General features: G+C 39.8%; 1 protein-coding gene across 4 annotated transcripts in view; it reads right to left on the bottom strand.

Annotated features, from left to right (window-relative positions):
• The window catches only part of dlgap1b (discs, large (Drosophila) homolog-associated protein 1b), a 93,501-nt gene that overhangs the window by 54,752 nt on the left and 18,910 nt on the right, over positions 1 to 19,839 (bottom strand). For all 4 annotated transcript variants that reach the window (XM_035619578.1, XM_035619576.2, XM_035619575.2 and 1 more), the window contains exon 2: positions 6,368 to 6,454. The gene's annotated coding sequence lies outside the window, so the exon portion shown is untranslated. The remainder of the gene's footprint in view (positions 1 to 6,367; positions 6,455 to 19,839) is intronic.

Genomic DNA, 19,839 nt, shown 5'->3' with positions numbered 1-19,839 from the left:
TTGCTAATGCAGCAAATGTCAGTGTAAGGCTGGCAACCCCTACTCCTCGTGTATTGTATTTCTGCTGTGTTCCTACACTTGTGGCTGATACTGTTAACGCTATAAACTTAATATGGACTATTAAACTTTACAAAATAAACTGTGTGAATCCAACTGCTTTCACTGTGCATTTCATGTGATGGTTGTTTTGTTTTTTTAATCAAAAATGTGATGTGTCAATGCACATGACATGCAGATCCCACATTCAATGCTGGAACATTGTGTGGTTATGCGCATGCATTTTCTTGTGTACTCTGCACATTATAGTCACTTGCCACTGTCGGGCAGCATTAGCATCAAACTACTGCCGGAGGCATCCAGAGTGTCAGGTGATTTCAAGCAACTCATTCTATAGTTAATTACATGTCAGGAAACAGAGCTGACCGTAAGCACATACAGCTCATTAAATAATATGCTTTTAGCTGATGTAGTCTAAATACTATACTAAATGTACATTGCAAATCAATTTATTCAACTTTTATTAGACCATACGTGCAAACTAAAGATTCAATAATTTATTTACCAAGTACCAGTGAAACCTAATACCAAACAATAGTTCCTAATTTGCATATAAATCTGTTATTAAAAATGAAATTAAAAAAAACACCCTGAAGCTCAGAAAATCTTACATCTTGCCGAAAAATAGAACTGCAAAAGAAAACAGATTGAGCTGTCTGTTTCTTTTGGGGAAACACTTAACATAATCAGCTGATTACCAACTGAAAGCTTTTCATGAGATTGTCCCCGACTCCATCTCCAACTTCTAAGAGCAGAGGTCACCAGCCTGGTTAGGGGAGGTGCTCGGGTAAAATGACGAAGGAAAAAGCGGGATGATTCGTGCCTCTCCTTCACTGTGGGTGGCGCGTCGCAGCGAGGACATGTCAACAGACGACCGACAGAACTGGGAATGAGATCCAACTGAGCAGCAAGGGTGGGGTGGGGGAGTCTAACCCGCTGTCTTTTCGCATGAACGCCGGTGGACGCATATGCAATGTGACACGCACATACACAAGGCAGGCAATCACAAATACAGATACAACCCCACGGATACACACACACTGCACTCACATATTCAAGCAGAGGCGAGGAGGCATAATTCCAGCTCTCACCGCACACTGTGGAGATTTGAGTCCAAACCAAACATGCTGCCTGGATAGAGAGCAGGTGTCAGACCAGGTGAGCGCTGTGCAGCAACGGTTAGCAGCTCGCTCCCAGATGACCTCACATCAAAACTTGGCGACATGGAGAGGGAACGAAAATTCCCAGCTCGCAAGGCTTACGTACTCAAAATGGACTCAATCATGTCTCGTGTCAACCGACGTCTATCAAAGACTCAGGACTGAGGTACTGTCGCTAAACCCAGACGACTGAGATTATTTCCCTCTGCAGAATTCTGAGGGTGTTTTCTGTTCCCGGAGCTACTTGCTGTGGCCAACTTGTTATAACATTCAGGGCAGACGTTCAGCAAAATCTATAATATACAACATTGCACTAAAATGGAAACGGAGATGTCAGAGAGAGAGAGAGAGAGAGAGATTAAAGGAAGAAAAGAAAGACATGCAGATGTAGAAAGACACAGTGGAGAGAATAACTAATGTGCCACAAAGCTAGTGCATCAGATTGATATTAATGTCTTCCCCTAATTAACTCTTAAACTCATTTATGATTCACAGCTGACCAGAATTATATGATTATATTCTAAAAACAAGATAAAATCCCAGCAGAAGACTTTGAGAATGTATTTGTGAGAGCCCAAATGTATGTATGTATGTTTATGAAACATGTTATGTCCTGTACGGCACCTCAGACTTTAGTTTCCATGGAAAACCTGCTTATAATTTCATCATCTGTAACACCCAGCAGGTGTTGCCTTTAATTTTCTAATTCCATGCACAGTCTGTGTCTGACATTGAAAGGAAAGAACAGAAAATACTGAACATTGTCAAATGAATATTGTTGAAGTAAATAGTGGAATTGCCCCGAAAAACACAAAAAACGTTTAAACAACATTTCACAAAAAGTATTAAACCTATTTGCATCAAACATGGTGAAGGGATGGGGCCTGGGCCTGGAAAGAGCCCATCACATTTTGTTGTAGTTCCGTGTAAAGGTGCAGATTGATTGGTGCACTTCCCTTAAAGGTGACATATAATGCAAAAAGCACTTTTCAGTGTTTGTGTAAATAAATGTGTGTATCTGTGGAGCCTGCCAGCCCACAAACTGTGAGAAAAGACCACCCTGTAATTTTTTTGTGAGCTGGCTAAACCCTACAGCCTGGCTCTGAACAACTGGTTCAGATTTCTCTCTCACTCTGATGTCACAGAACTCTGGGGGTAACCCTGCCTACAATCTGGCAATCTCCACTTTTCTGGTGAAGGGGCGTGATATTTCCTAACATTTTGAAATGGGTTGACCCATCACAACAGACTGGGCCAGCTGGCCAGACAGAGCAGACTGGGGTTTATCAGGAGTCGGGGCTGAAAGAAACCCAGGTGTTTAAGACGGAGGGGGGAAAGAGGAGCTGCAGGAATGGGAAGTTTGAGAATGCTGATGCCTTTTCTGACCATTAGAGCATGTACTGTAAACCTTTTCAAGAGGTAAACCAAATTAAAAATATGAACCTGAATATGAGCATCATATGTCACCTTTAACATTACGAGATTGAGCATCTGTCAACAGTTTGGTGCAGAATATGACACTACTTCCTTTTTCCTTTTATTTCTCTTTGAGTAGGAATTATTGCTCATGTTATTGTTTCTGAGACTCCTATTTTCAGTGTAGACTGATTGTATCCGTATGTATTGCTTATTTGTTGGAATCTGAGACTGGTTCTGATCCGATTGTGAACATTTTTGGTGTGGCTGCTCGCCTATTTAAAGCAAAGATGACCTCAAAAAGACGCCAATACAGTATGCCGGGACATTCAATCCTCCAACGAGAACCTTTTCCAGGCGGGCTTCAGCTACGTCACACGTCAGATGGGGCGCAATAAGCACAACAATAAGCCGCTTGCGTAAGCAGCAAGAGAGTCACCGGATCTGTCACTGATAGGCCGGGACAGCCAAGGGTCACCACAGCTGGCGAACTAATACATTTTTTCCCCTCAGGTGCAAGGTCAAAAATTATGCATTTTCATGGATACTTGAACTGTGACATTCTCAAATTTCGAGCTAATATAAAATTTGAATATTGAGACGTGGTTTTTCCACAGTGTGCATCATACAACTGTTTCCTTAGATGCCTCAGCATAGTAAGTGTTAAGGGTTTAACACCCTTAGTAAAAAGCACTAAGGGTGTTAAAGGTGATTTGCTGTTGAGTGTTTTATGAACAGCCAATTGAACTATGAAATATGCCACTTAATTAGCTTCCCGTTTTATAATTACAAATAGATAACAACCCTAACTTACTGGTGCAGTGCAGTGACACCCATTACATTAAATAACATTTACGTTTTGAATATTAAAAATTGTCTCGGACAAAGCTCAAGATGTGAACCCCGGTCAATTCGAGTTTCATTTCTTCAGAAAAGAGATATAATCTTCAATAGATCTTTGACTAGAAGAAAAGAGGGTTTAACCAAAGTTTGCAAATGTGCCATTATGAGTTGATGAAATGAGGATGCTTGGAGATGAGCGAGTTCTCATTGTGTGGTTCCCAGTGCTCCATATTAAGACATTGTAAGACATCAAAAACTGAACCATTTAAAGAGTTGCTGAAAGGCTGGATGTATTAATAAATGTATGTGATTAGCGCCTCTAAATATGAATTTTTATGTTGACAATTATTTAGCCATAAACTTGTTTATCAAGTTGTTAATGATTTCTCAAAATACTTTTCCACCATGAATACTTAACAATCATATACGACTGTAATACAGCACAGTCGGTCTTAGATCTAGTTCCATCTGCTGCAGCCAATCTTAATAAACCTCTTCTTTGCTCACCTGCCGTGTTAGAAATGAAGAAATGAATCCCAAAACCTTACCTCGAAGCTTCCTACCTGAACAAATGTGTTGCCTGCACGCTGACATCATTAGATTGACTCAGTGTGGCCTGCTTTTTGTACCTTTGAGTGACTGTGGTATGAGGAAGCATGGTATGAGGTATGGCAGTAGCGTACATAAAATCCATCTATATGTCCTGTCATTCAGCATCCTTTGATTGTACACCCACCCCTGTTTCTTCTCCTCATCTTCCCTCTCTACCTTTCCTACAATACGCTTCCATTCTTTAATCATTCCTCCTCTTTTTACCCACCCAACCCCTGGTGTTCTGCTGTGATTGCCAGTTTCAGTGCAAAGGCTCCTCTCCCCACTGGCCAAGGTTGACCTCATCTGATCCTCCCTAATCACGCACTCATTCGCTACCTAATCTCCATAAACACACTCCACACAAATCCGCTTGATGTTGGGAGCACAAAATATTGTTTCCACTGGATAACATCTAGATTTCAGTATTTGAAAAAAAAAAAAAAAAAAATTATATTAAAAAAACATGTAAGATTGAAGAGTGTGCCTGCGCAGTGGAAATTCTGTGACACAGCCTTAGCTCTCAATATGTTTATCCCACCGCCTGCCAAATCCGACCCCCCCTCTCTGAGCTTCCCTGGGATACACAACACATTGGCTTAGAGTGTGTTTGCAAACCATATCACTTCTTTTCAAGTAGCCTTTCAAGGATGACCCACGTCAGTGCAATGATACGTTTTCAAATGGTAAGCTGTGCTCACTGTAAATCCAGCTTTTTGGCAGTGGCCTGGATCCTTAGGGTTCAGGGTGGCTCGTCCACAAGAGCTGAGCCAGAGACGGTATATCATGTGTCTTTAGAAATGACACCCTCAATGACAATGCACTACTTCCACACTAATTAAGCAGCAGATGCTGCAATTACTTTGAACACAAAATTTCACTCTGGAAAGAAGTTATGCAAAATATATGTTTTCTGAATTACACCCTGCAAGTAAAATAACTGTATTGCATCACAGCTCGGAACAAAATAAATGCCAAATGAGTCCAAGGTCAAGCAAAACTGAACTGGGATTTCTTCTGTTCTTCAACAAACTATATTCTGCCAACAGTTTATATTCGATTAGAATATTTTCAATTATAAAATCAATGAAAAAGTTGGTGTAATATATTAATGAGAGATTCTAAGCAAAATACTGTGATGAATGCTAACATGTTGGTGGATATCTCAGTGATAATAGACACAAAAGTCTTAGAAGGCTTTAGTTTGTATTAAAATATTAAATACTTAAACGAAACAATATATACCAACGTAGCTGATCATTATCATTTCAATTTTGTTACACATTTTACAAACTGAGCAATGGAGATTTCTGGCTGTGTCTGGAATAAAAAAAAGATCTCTAAAAAATCTATTTAATGATGCAGCAAAATTATAATTATCTTTAATTTCATCCATATGGTTAGATAAGAGTAATGATACTGGAAACAATGGTGAGTGTTATCAAACAACATTCTGGGTTTTACAAACATCACTAGATGTTTTTCTTTTTTTTGTTCTTCTCTGAATGGATTTTGAGAAAATCATATATGATATTCTCATACTGGGGTTAGGTCATTCCCTTTAGCATACATCGTTCCCTGCTCTAACTGAAACATTTTGTATTTATATTTGGTGAGCCAAAAAATAATTGACATTCATGAACAGGATGGACCAGATTATAATGGCAGTGTTATTTTTTGTGTCCTGTTACAAAAATCCTTTGCCCTCCCACCGATTTGCTGTGTGCATAACTTAACTATACATAACATAACTATGCCTGTCAGTCATGTTCAGCACATTTACTTGCTATAAAGCACTTCTAAGTGTTTCTCTCACCACTACCATCTGCTCTGTCACCAGTTATCATAACACAAACAGGAAAAAACAAATGAAACACTTCGATCAAAACAGCCTCTGTAAAAGCTCCTTAATATTTTGTCTGTGCATCTTGTTCTTCCCTGCCATTTGCTCCTCTGTCACTCTGCTCAGTGATTGTGTCCCTTTCTGTCTCATTTATGCTGCCATCAATGGCAGGCTGTCAAGCTTGACAGATGTGTTTCCACTAAAGGTGCAATAAAAGGTTAGAGATGACGTTCGGAAGGATGCATTCAATGTCAAAGGTGAATTGCGATTTTGCAGGTGATATTAGAGTATATGACAAGGTCCTACTTTATGTTGTACTTTATGCCGGTGAGACCCACTTTACAGGCGCTCAATGACCTGTGCATCGATAAAAGTTGCATCCAAAGCTACTTATAACGGCACCGTGGGACGCATAATGAGCAAGTGGGGAAGAAGCGAGCAGAGGAGTGTAACTCACCTTCTTTATTGTCTCGTCTTCGTCATCTTTTGTCTCCTGTGCTTAATTCCCGACTCCTCGTCCTCCGTGCATGCACATTTCTCCACCCTGAAGTGGATAAAGACAGAGTTTGTGGTCACGAATTCATCACAACATATCAAAAGGCTCCTGCGGTGGCCTGGTGGCTAATGTGCTGGTGCATGTGCCATGTGCTCATGTTGTGCTGTTGCTCCCTGCTCTTTATCCAGACTCACTTAAGTGTTGCAATTACTGGTGAAACGCTGGGGGATGGTGTACAGCATGTTTCTTTGAACGAGAGGGGGGGAGACTGATATATAGAAATCCTTGCTGCATTTAAGAAGAAAATGGAAAATGATCTTCATTGACCAGAGTGGTTGAATTAAAAGACATTAACATATTTGTGTGGAGTTTTTAAAATCCCAGTAACAACATGTTTATTTTTTTATTTTATTTTTTTTATGTATCCTTAACTTGACCAGGAAGGTCCCATTGAGATGAAATAGCTCTTCTTCCAGGGAGTCCTGGTCAATATGGCAGCAAAGGAAAATAACAATTTCCAAACACATACAAACAAAGATGACATTTACACATAAAAACACTTTTGGTGAGCAACATCTCAGGGAAATGGCACTTTGTCTAGGGGAAATTATTGTATTTTACTCTAAAGCAGATATCCAATAATTTGATCAGATATTCTTATATCATTTTGCTGCTTTTCCTCGTTAGAAAAGACACTGCGCTCCCATGAAAATGCTTACGTGAGAAAGATGCAGCCCTGAGACATATATTATACAGTAAACATATCCCTCGTAATAACCTGTCAAACTAGATTCATTATCGTGCTTTTGAGAATAAACTAACTCTTTGCAATTGAGTTTTCGAGAAAGCATCAATATCCTGATAGCCCGTGAAGGTGATGAAGAAGAGCCGGTAGTTCAAAATGGGGGCATGGAACAGATGGTGATCTGTCCAACTCTCACCAAGTGGGACTTGGTTAGGACACACACACACACACACACACACACACACACACACACACACACACACACACACACACACACACACACACACACACACACACACACACACACACACACACACACACACACACACACACACCCCCACACACACACACACACACACACACACACACACACACACACACACACACACACACACACACACACACACACACACACACACACACACACACACACACACACACACACACACACACACACACACACAGGTTAGAGGGAGGGCACTAATAATAATAATAATACATTTCATTTATAGAGCACTTTCTTCCAGTATGAAGTAAATAGAAAGTTTGTGTATAATCATGAGGAATCGTAAAACTAACCACCGAACGGTTAATTTATTACCTCAGAATTAGGAGGATTCAACATTCTGACATTTTTTTTGAGCTTGTCTTAAGTTTTATACAATTGATACGTCTCTACGTCTTGAGGTTCCAACAATAGGATTGATCAGGCTTTTCCTCTTTACGTGTTCGAACACTGCTCTGAGACTGGTGTTAAAAGTGTTTAACGCCAGAGACGCCTCATTTCGCCGTAGCATTGGGAGGAGTCAAGTAAGCTTATAGGCTACATCCACACTTCTATGTTTCAGTTCTAAATCGAATTACTGTTGCAATGTTTACGCGTGTCATCCACATTACTCCAGAGTTTTCGAGTGCCTTAAACAGAGAAGTTTGGAAACGCTGCTGGCCCCATATTTGTTTGAAAACTCTGGGGGAGCATTGCAATAGGGACAGGCAAAAACTGAGAAGTTTGGGAGCAATGACGTAGTCACCTACATTTGCTTCCTGATTGGTTCTAATCATTTACGATCATAGAGTGTACATAAAAATAATCATTGTCACCTGTTTCAGAAAAGGAAGCCAATGTGGAAGTGCTTGAAGCCTGCGTTCTTTGGAATCACCAGCAGAGGGCGACTCACTGGTTGCAAAAAGAAGTCAGTTTCTATAGAAATCTATGTGAAAATGACTTAGTCGGTAAACATTCTCCTGAGGAGTTCATGGTCTCAATAACTAGTTTTAAATCTTCTCCAAAACAGCACGATGTACATCTTGTAAATTGTGGTCTCATTTAGAGAAAAATATACGATAAAGCACTGTATGTATTTGAGTGTGGATACAGCGTGATTGACAGCTGGTTCGGCCGATTGGTGCATGGTTGCTGGTGTAGGTGGTTCCAAAGTGGACGAGCTCTCAGCCAGACCCCTCCCCCCAACTCTAAGTCCGGTTGCAAAAAACAACAACATGCAAAACCAATGGGTGATGTCCAGTGGGCCACGACTTGACTACCAGCAGTGATTGCAAAGCGTTGCTTACACTTACTATCTTTTCACCATTGCTGTTCCTCGTTTGAAGTGTTTTCTGTAACTAAACAACCAAATACAGAGTAGATAATCAGCTTCCTGTTTACACTGACACACACGTCAGTATGGACGGGCATTATCATTTAAAGGTAGCTACTGATAAGGAACATCTGGTTGGAGATCGTTTCAGTTTAAAAAAGAAAACTTATTAGTATGGATGTAAGCAGAGGAGCAGAGGTAGTTAACACCTACATTACCACTTTTTGTGTGTTTGATGAAAAGAGTTGGAGCCGCAGTTAGGAGGCGGGGGGTGGGTGGAGATAGAGCCGCGAATAAATAAGCCAAAGGTGTTGAGTTAAATCAAAGCCATTTTAAGACCATGGAGGTTTATATTTGATGGAAAAAAAAATCTACATTTGTACCTTGGAGGGAAAGAGTTTAGTTATGAATCCATGGAGAGAAACTTTTAAAATGTTGATTCAATAGCTCATTTTAATGTTTGGTAGCATGCATCAATGTCAAGTTTTGACGTTTTGAGTATTTTAGAGATGATAGCATTGAAGGTCGAAATGTCAATATGTAAGCTTCTGAGATAAATTCAAGTAGCAGCTCAGGTGACCGTTTTTAATTCTGATCTCATGATAACTCTGACAACTGATGCTAGATGAATTCTTAATATAAGAATGTTTTATTTGCAACTCACCTGGTCTAGAAAACCCAGTTTAAAATTGTGTTAGGATTTTGATATTTCATATTTAGGGCTGGATATTTTGAACAATAGAGAACTTCACTGCATTTCAGGTTTGCTATCCAATGTCACGCACAGTGTCACGCACTGACAAAGGTGAGTAGTTAAATGGAAATTATCCTTTTATACCACGCAGCAGTATTCACTTTTATGAATATTCAGTTTGTGATATTTTGTTGCAATATCAATATCATATATTCATATTAAATAATTGAGAGCTGCAAGTGAAAAATGACAACAACTTGAGTCAAAGATGAGATTTCACACTTCCCCTGTCTGTTCTTCTCCATCAATCACATCACCTCTGCAGGGGAGGATTTCAATTTCACACTCTGCTGGGGTGTGTAGCGCACACATCACTTAAACAGGTACAGAGAGAGAGAGAGGGGGAGGGCTGGCTTATTCAAAAATGGATCAATATATGTACTCATTTATGAGTAAACAACCAAGGATTGAAGATAAATGAATACACGAGACACATTGCTGGCATGCTAATACAGCTTTTAGAGGAACAACGACACTGCTCTCAGTGAGAGGAATGAAGAAGCAAACCAAACGTCCATTTCATAGCTCTCACTACTTCCAGATTCCCAACAGAGACATGCAAATAAAAAAATTAAGAATTAGATTAAACCTTTATTAAAGTCTTATGTCTTGAGTCTATCCACAGAGTCGGTGATTGGATTGAAGTGTCTTCCCTATGGCATAGCATCATGTGTGAACAAATAGCCTTTTATTTAATTCAACCAACGCAGACTTAAGTAGCAACATGGGTCCAGATTTGACTTGAAAAAGTTACTTTTAAGTTGCCATATGCTGTAAGCTTCCTGTAGGACAACTGCAGCTCTCAAATTCACTGTATTCACTAACTGCAATCTGCATAATTCATAAGTGCGCATTAAATACCAAAAAAAAGGAAAAAGCAGTCTGTCAAAAGGGGAAACGACTGTGACCTTCTACGCAAAATAAGTGGAAGTTGAGGGAGAACGATGCTGATTGAGAGATAGGTATAAGACGGAAAGAAAAAAAGCATGGGAGCAGAAACCCAGAGAAAAGAATGAGATGGAAATAAAATGAGAGCTGTGACGAACAAAAAATATCCTCACTTGTAAAAGAAAAAAAAAAAACTTCCATATGCTGGAGTGTGATACGGAAATAGGCCCCTCTGTATTCATGAATCTCTTAGCATGCAATCAATGGGGTAAGCGATACATAAAAGATGAGGCCGAGTTTGACCTGTGCCCTGAGGGGGAGGGATCCGCACAGCCTGGACCGGAGGATATGGCGATCGAGACACTGTCTGGGCATCCTTTGAAGTTCTGGCAGATGAGGATGGGCTGTGGATCAGCCTGTGGCCCTGCTGCATTAACCCCCCGAGTCCCAGGCATGCTTGCACTGAGTCAGCAGCATCAGCACCCCCGCACCACGGAGCAGCCTGCCTGGCAAGCAACATTCATAATCTCTACACTGGTTTAGCACAGATCCATTATACAAAGCCACCATTCAAACCAGCAGCGATTATCTCCACGCGTTACAACTTTTCCACATAAGCATGACTTCACATCGTTTGGATGCAGATCTGATGTTGAGGCTTATTTTGGACAAAGATGGAATTTGTTGGGCCAAAGCTCATAACATCAGCTCAGAAGTTACTGTGAGCCTAGCCCTGTTTCCCACAGAAACACACCACAAAGAAACATACACACTCACACACACACACACACACACACACACACACACACACACACAGACATGGACCCTTTATCTGAAGATCAAGATCAGCACAGATTGAAAGTCGCACTCGTTCTCATGCATGCACCGACACATACAATTTGATTGTTAACACACATCTGCCTGATTGTTTGAGGCATGCGGGTGATAAATAGAGGTGAGTCACGTCAGAAAGAGGATTAGAGGGGCTGTGAAAAAGCAGAGAATTATTGACGTTAGAGGGGGGATTTAGAATTAGCTCTACCACTTCACAAGAGCCGCCCCTCTCCCCACTACATATACACACTTACACATACACTAGTGATGACTCAGTAATACTGTCTCAGGTCACTTAGGAATTAGGAAACCACAGGTCTAAGCTTTTTCCCAATCTGACCTGACTTTTTTCTATTAGACCTCGTCTTAACATTGTGAACCAAGTCAGCAACACGCACACAGTGACCATACCGGTGCAATACATACAAAGAGATGCACAAACGCAGTCAGACATGAACTTGCAGAATCTCATCTATCTGCAGAAAAACAGACACTAATCCGATTGAAAATACACACAAATCTCTGTGTGATTAAAATAATTCCAGATTCTGAATAAATCGTGGGTGATTAAACTAACCAGAATCCCCATCAGAAGCTAAAATCCCAGTCTCATGGGGTTTTTTTCCCCTCCTGCACAAAACCTCGAAAAACTGCTCAAGAAGATGAGAGAGAAAGAGTGAACGAAAATAAATCCAGGCCTGAGGGTTAAACTATAAAAATATATGTTTTAAACAGCACTGTCCAATTTGACAGAGGTACATTAAACCTTTGGCATAGCTAAAAAAAAAGCCACAAAAATACTAGAATGCAAGTTGTGTCTATAAATGTGTTGTGTGTGTTTGTCTGAGTGTAGTGATGCGTGTGCTGAGGGGATTTTTACAAGGGCACTGAGATGTGTACAGTAATTGCAATTGAAATGCAGGGCATGATTCAGACAGCACCCCGCCTGGCTGGTTAGACTTCCAGAGGGCACACTTAATGAATTCACAGTGCTGTAATGCGAGAACCACACACTGATGACAGCTAGTCATTTATTAAGAACCAGGTGTTTGTGTGTGTATGTGTGTGTGTGTGTGTGTGTGTGTGTGTATGTATATATATATATATATATATATATATATATATATATATATATATATAGATATATACATAGAACATGTGTGGAGACACTGTGTGCAGTTTTGAATCTGTTTAAGAAGAAGAATTGACTGCACTGTAAAATCAGGCTGCTAATATTTTAGTTGTGTCCGTTCAGAACAAACAAGCTAAGTTGGACGCATTAACTCTGGTGATAGTTCCTTTCAAAGTGGGTCTAACTCATTGGATTTCAGAGTTCTCAGCTGATTCAGACATATTCGTCATCAGACTTGAGCATTTGAGGATAGAGGGTGCTGTATGTCACAGATTGCAAAGCCCTGCTTTCACAAACTTGTGATTCTGGGATAAATATATATATATATATATATATATATATATATATATATATATATATATATATATATATATATATATATATATACTGTAAAGAAATGGACTTGACCTACAGTATGCTGCCGAATATAATGTGGCTGATGTTGGAGCTTCCCACCAGCACCTTTCACACCCTCTGCTCAAAGTTGATCACCACCAATAAATTCTCAACCTGGGGGGCCAGACTGAACAGCAATGAAAAGAATGCAATGGAGTGTTTAGGTAATGTGCTGACGAAGCACTATATTGGGCCTTCAGTGATAGCAAATGGCTAACCTTTGCACAAAGCAGGAGAAGCATACTGAAGGGACAAAAAGAGATGTGATACCTTTTGTCACCGTCTCTGTATGCACATTTGTCTTTGTCAGTTCATGTTGGAACAGGATATGGGTTGTGTGTTGGAATACATATGAACAGCATCCAGCACCATCAGATATGATCAGCAAAGTTGGCACTCAGCAAGGAGGCCTGTGGTGTGAATGTAGCGGAAGAGTAAAGCAGACATATGGCACATTATGTCTGACTGTGTGAATGTAACAGAGTTTGAAAATAAAATGAATAATAATGAAAGAACCATAATAAGAATCTCAGCAATCATTCTGTATCAGTTCTACACCTCGCAGACCGACTCAGTAGACGCTGAGGGCTGAGATAAGCCCTCCTACTGGCTGACTGATGCTTCCTACTTCATCTCACGCGCCCTTCAGTTAGCCAAAGCTATCTTCACCATTAACCAATAAATTACATACAGTTGACCTAGCAAACAAGCATCAACCAAATAATTATAATTTCCCCCGAATGAATTCCTGTCTTGGCCTCCCTTTGGCAATTCGGATTGAATTGAGACATTTTAAACCACCAACATTTTTCTCTGTGTGTGATCAGTTTGGCCTGTGTGAGACAGGTTTTGCAATGTGACTTTACCCAGCTAGAAATGTGCAACAGTAGCAGTGAGAGCCTTTAATCAGATCCAATCATGTCACTGACTAGAGGACACCTCTTGAATGCATGTGCAAAGTGCACAAGCCAGTGAGCTCTTGAAGTCATTCCACAGCACCTCTGCTTGGTTTAGGTCAGGGGCTCTGACTGGACATCTCCAAAATGCAGATTTTCTTAGTCTCACGCCAGCTGTTGTTGTTGTCTTCAGTCGTGGGGCTCATATACACTATTCAACCTATGCTGTGAATGTTTGACTGATGTTTTCAATATGAAGAGGAACAATAGAAAGCGCTCTGTGTCATTAGTTAAAATAGAGTGTTCATAATTATAAATTTTGATGACGATCTGACCAAATTATAAGTCAAATTTATGCAGACATGGAGGTAATACGTTTTCTTGCCACTGTAGCCTAATGAATCCAGTCCTTTGGGGATGCTTGTTTTCAAGGTCTGGGCTTTGAGAGGCAGAAGTAGAGAGCCCACTTTTAATAGAAAGTCTTGTCACAGCTTCAGTCCATCTCCAGTCCTGTCTCCCTCTCCATTCATAACTGTCTCCCTTATCTTCATTCTCCTGCTCCCTTTCCCAGCATATTGCTCCCACAACCTTATTTGTGATACTTTTTGCTCTCTTCCACTCTTTTGTTCTCTTTCATGTATAATCTGTGTTCTCTCCTGTCTTCACTTTATTTATCTCTTTCCATCTCTCCATGGCTTCTCCTCTCACTACCTCGCTCTCCAGCGCTCAGTCAGAATAACAGCCATTGCTCTATCAGAACATTTTCTGTAACCAGAGGGCAATTTTCTGTAGCTGACAGAGCATCAGCCTTTTGCTATACTGTACCAAGACACTGTTGTAATAAGAACACCAAGAAACCAAAGTATAGAATACAGTATGTGCTACAGCAGTACACACAGTGATAGTAAAGCTGCAACAGTCCAGGCCAGTGATTTCATGCAAATTCCTATGGTTGCCATGGGCTCTGGGACGGGTGGGGAAGGGTGCATGCAAATCATGGTTAGTTCAAGAGAAGGGTGTGCTCATTGATTAAGTGAAAACACTAGCTAGCGACTCCAATCAGACCGAATCAATGTGAACTAATCCTGTCAATTAAGAAAGCGTGGTTCAACGCCCAAGACCTAATTACATTTCTTTCGGAGTTCTCGCTGTGGAAGGATTGATTGAAAATCCTGGACACAAGCCAGGCAAACTACAGCCTGCAGCTACAAGAGATTTTTTCTTTTTCTTTTAACAGACACAGCTCTTGGCATTCAAGGCTACATTGATTGTGGGTCAGACATAAAGTGTTTCGATGTATCTGCCCCATAGCTCAATGTTCTACAGTGCTTTGAAGAGATGATGAATGGCATCCAGCCGGGAGGAGGAAATGGGAAGGCCGGCAGTGAGCAAGATGGTTGATGATATTTTCGCTTCACACTTATTAGCCTCAATTTTTCATCTCTTCTATCCCTCTATGATAGCCCCACTTTTAGTCCCTCTCTCATTTCCAGTGTTATGGTAAGTTTCGCTGCATCTTAAAAAAATGTACATAGTGTATAGGGCTGCAATTGACAATTATTTTCATCAGCGATTAATCTGACGATTATTTTCTCGATGAATCGACTAGGTGTCTGGTCCATAAAATGTCATAAAATGGTGAAACATGTCAATCGTGTTTCACAAACCTCAACATGTTTAGTTTTGCCCATACACCAAATATATTTAGCAAAGAAACCAGAAAATATTTACATTTAAGAAACTGATATCATAGAATTTTGACTTTTCCCCCCCCTAAAAACTACATGAACCGTTTAATTAATTATCAAAATAGCTGGCGATTAATTTAGTTGTCAGTTACTAATCGGTTAACAGTTGCAGCATAAATAGTATATGCATTCAGTTCCGGCTGTCACATGCACACCACCACATCAACAGCGAGTCACATTAAAGCACAGAGCTGAGGGTGAATATTCTTTCTTTCCGTCGTCAATATATATTTCAATATATCCAATGGAAAGTTCAAAACCAACAATGTGTTAGTTTACCGCTCAATATTTTCAATGTTTATGCGTTTCATTATTTTTTGGACAACAATGCAGACCTCAGCCACAGAGGACACAGACAAGACATTTTATTACACCTGTAGAATCAATTCATAGTTTGCTTTGGTCATTGTATGAGATTTATTGACAATTAAATGTCACCATCCTCATACCAAACAGTAGATACTGAAGCAGGACGGAACCTGTATATTCCATCTCCCTGTCACTTAAGGAATGAAAAAAAAAACCTTTAACTGGTGTGTTAAGATTGCAGATATTTTTATTTTCCACCCTGGAAGTAATTTATTCTCACCTACAGCCAGAAAACACTTAATCAGCTTGGCTTTTGCTGTACGATTTTAATTGAGAACTGTGAATCAGTTCATACTGGACCGAACAGTGAATGTGTACAACAGATGTGAATGCGATGCTATACTCTTGACAGTTTGGTTATCTTGATATAGAAACAAGAATGATTTTACATTTATTATACTTTATGATTGCAAACTCTCAAGATGCTAGAATTTGATAAATTTAAATGTCCATGTTATGTTGTAGTCTTTAAGTGCTAGTACACCCTGGACCCTGGACAAATTGAAAGTTAATTGTGGGATGTCTTTGCCAGGCTAGGTTATCTACAGCAACACAGCACCAGAGAACAAAATGTGCCTCATTGCCAGAGGCTGTTTATTGAACTGTGACTTCTCTGATGTATTTTTTCCTTTAAACTCCGAACTTGTATCTAAACAGAACAGTTATTTGGAAAACACTAAATCCCTTGAATTCATAAAACTGCTTGCATAACCGCAACATCCTCTTGGGAAGCATAATATATTTTTTTGACAAGGAATGTTTTTAAGGTTATGTATCTCAAGGTTTTAGTGGTTTTGAATAAATTAAAAGAAATTTGTGTGTGCATAATTAAGTATAGGAAGCAGATATGCCATTACTGAGTCAGTAAAGTGTGGTAAGCTCCATCTACAGTGTAATGCAGCATAGCATACACCGTTAAACCCTGTAGAGGGGGCAGAGAGAGAGAGAGAGAACAACCCTCATGTCAGTCACACAGAGTAGTGTGGGACTGAAAGAGCATCTAGAACGCCACTTGGATGAGTTACAGCTGAGAGACAGAAGCATCTTACAGCTCAGAGGACCAACAGAGGAACAGATTAGAATAAAAAAGGAGAGACAAATTGAGGACAGTGTGAAATTCACAGGAGACGATGATGTAGACCAGATTTTTTTTAGAAGGCCAGACTCTCTCTAATCTTTAACACAATTGAAAGAAGAAAAGACAAATGACAGAGGATAATAATGTGTGTTTTCCAAAAACAAGGGAATGCATAAATACAGGTACATGCTGTTTTTTTTTTTTTAAGTCATGACAGAAAGGTGAAAAAAGGACCTGAACAGTACCTACAGTTTTGTTAGGCTTAAGTACTCAGTAGCACATAATTACATTCCTCTGACAGCTGATAAAGTAGAAAATGCTCCAGTGCTATATTGTTTCTCTTCTTTCCCTCATCAAAACCTTATAAACCAAAACATACTCAAACCCTCCTGCTGTAAGAACAAAATAATATTACAAGAATACTGACAAGCATTCAGTCTTTATGCTGTTATCACAAACACATTACACAACACACAAGCCTTAAGAGATTCAACAATAATCTTCACGTACTCTCTGGCCATGAGATGCAGATTATAGGTCCTTCTATTCTAATGTTGTTGTTTTTAATATTTCAGGCATTCGGTTGGTTATTAATGACCTTTTACAGCAATTGTCCAAACATTTCATGATACACCTATTACAAACTAGATAACCTATGACTTCTATAACAATGACATGCACCACTGTATATAAATGTATGTACATGTTTGTATATGCACATATGTACCAGATATGCAATAACAATATGTTTGTAGGGCGGGTCATGCATGCGTTGTCATCCTGGAGTTGTTGACGGTAGCTGTAGTGTGGGACAAACTTCATTTCAGTAGAGAGAGGGAGCGAGAGAGAGAGCAAGCCCAAATAAGCAACTACACTACACAAGCCCAAAAAAATGCAACCCGCGACTACCAATATTTGTAAGCGACTTTACAAAAAAACCCCAGACAAAGTAGCTTATAATAAGCGCACTTTGCGACAATGCTTTCAACATGACCTTAACACACAAAGTGCAGGCAGCTATCAGCAGCATTATAATGAAGTTGACCAAACAAACATGGACGGGACATTGCTGAAGTTGAAAGAGTAGTGACAGCGACTGCATCGGAGCCAAATTAGAACATTTTAAAATGAAATTATCTATCGGCAAATCGGCTTAAAAAATGTTAAAAGTTAAACATAGGTTTGTGTATATAAAATATTTCATATTAGAGAAAAAATGTACTTCATTAACTTTAATATCTTAAAATGTGTCTCACAAACCATTGTATGGACTCTTTTCTCATAAAGACAATAATAATCAAGTAAATCTGTAAAATGCAGTGCGTAAAGCTTTTTGCACTGTTCCCTGACCTTAACGGAGAACAGTGTTCAGTCGGTTTTGAAATGTGGTTAGAAGCTGTGTTGGAACAGCCCTGCTAAACTGTGTGATAATATGAGAGTAATCAGGATTTAGTAATGATGTGAGTTACGAGGACATTAGGGAGATGAGGCGTCGGTGGAGAGGTGTGTCGACGTTGATTGGATAAGAGAGAGGAGAGGTTTAAAAGTGCACATCACACTACTGTCAAGTGTGCAGATTAATAAAACATAGGTTTCTATTCTCTCGCGGTGTCATTATTATGCAACCTGTGCGTATGATTTTGCACAACTCTGCACATGTCCTTGTACAGTAGCTCATTTGGCCTCAGGCACCATCTTCATGCTCCTTCTCCATAACGGTCATACAAGTCACTTCTTCTGTTCCATTCAATTCAGTTGAACCTTCATTTAATTCTGTTCCAATGCACCACTGGACAATCGCCATCCCGGCTCCTACTGTACTGTTTACTGTGCCGTACTCGGACACACACACTGAGTCAACACAAAAGTGCAGTTCTTTCTAGAGTTATGGTGGATGGCAAAGGACGCTAACATTCTGTTTATGGGAATATTATTCCCATAAACAGAACAACTCCAGGATTTGTTTATTTGAATATTATTCCCATAAACAAATTAACCTGCATAGTTTGCAGGTTAATTTGGTGAAAGAAATAGTTGAGGAATAATAGATGAGAAATATGGTGAGTCCCTCTGTTACAAAGAGAGATGAGGAGGCTGATCCCACTCTCGAGTCCCTTTATTAACTGTGGAACTAGAGCCAGGAGGTGATTAGCTCAGCAGGCTGGGTGCAAGCCAACACAGCTAGTCTGTCTCTCTCCGAAGGTAAAAAGGAAAATATCCTTTTAAAGCTCAGTAATAAACCTGTTGTATCATATTAGCTAAATCCATATGCAAACATCAGTGTAAATTTGACAGTTGGCGTCGTGTTGGTTTTGAGAGATCCAGGCATCTGTTTCCACCTGCTTTTATCCTTCTGCCTCCGGGGCTGTAGTTCCATAGTAAACACACCCACACGAGTGGTATCCATCTTCTCAAAATAACACTCGTTGCTTTCTTAGCAAGACAGCCAAGAAATTAAATCAAATATTTCCCCAAATTAATAATTTCACAGATTTATTTTAGATGTTTGAATTGAACCATTTGTTCAATTCATTGAACCATTTGTTCAATTCAAAGAGCTTATGTACTCACAGACACCGTTCAGCTCTTATAAATATAAATGATGCAAAAGAAGAAAAAAAACTTTCTTTTATGGCTTCCTATTACTGCTGTTACTTTCAACTGTACCTCAGCTTGCAGTACTGCAGTGCTTGTCTTTAATGTGCATCTGTACCAAATCCACCTTGGTCAACGGCATAATTCAAATGCTACAGGGTTGTGATAATTCTACAGAGACTTCAGAGGTCATGGGAAGTGCCTGTAATGCTCCACTCTTGCAGAGCCTCATTACACCAAACCCCCTCTTTCTTGATGGTTTTTTTTTATTTTTTAAATTCATTGAGTTGACAGCTCCAGAACATTTTTTTTTATCCAACAGTCTGAGCAGATGAATAAAAGATGTTGTCCATTGCAAACATGGGCAGGGGAAACGATATACACATTCATTTGCATGCAG

Source organism: Scophthalmus maximus, chromosome 21 (genome assembly GCF_022379125.1).
Source record: "Scophthalmus maximus strain ysfricsl-2021 chromosome 21, ASM2237912v1, whole genome shotgun sequence".
NCBI classification, from domain to species: domain Eukaryota; kingdom Metazoa; phylum Chordata; class Actinopteri; order Pleuronectiformes; family Scophthalmidae; genus Scophthalmus; species Scophthalmus maximus.
This window is presented reverse-complemented; position numbering and strand designations above follow the sequence as displayed.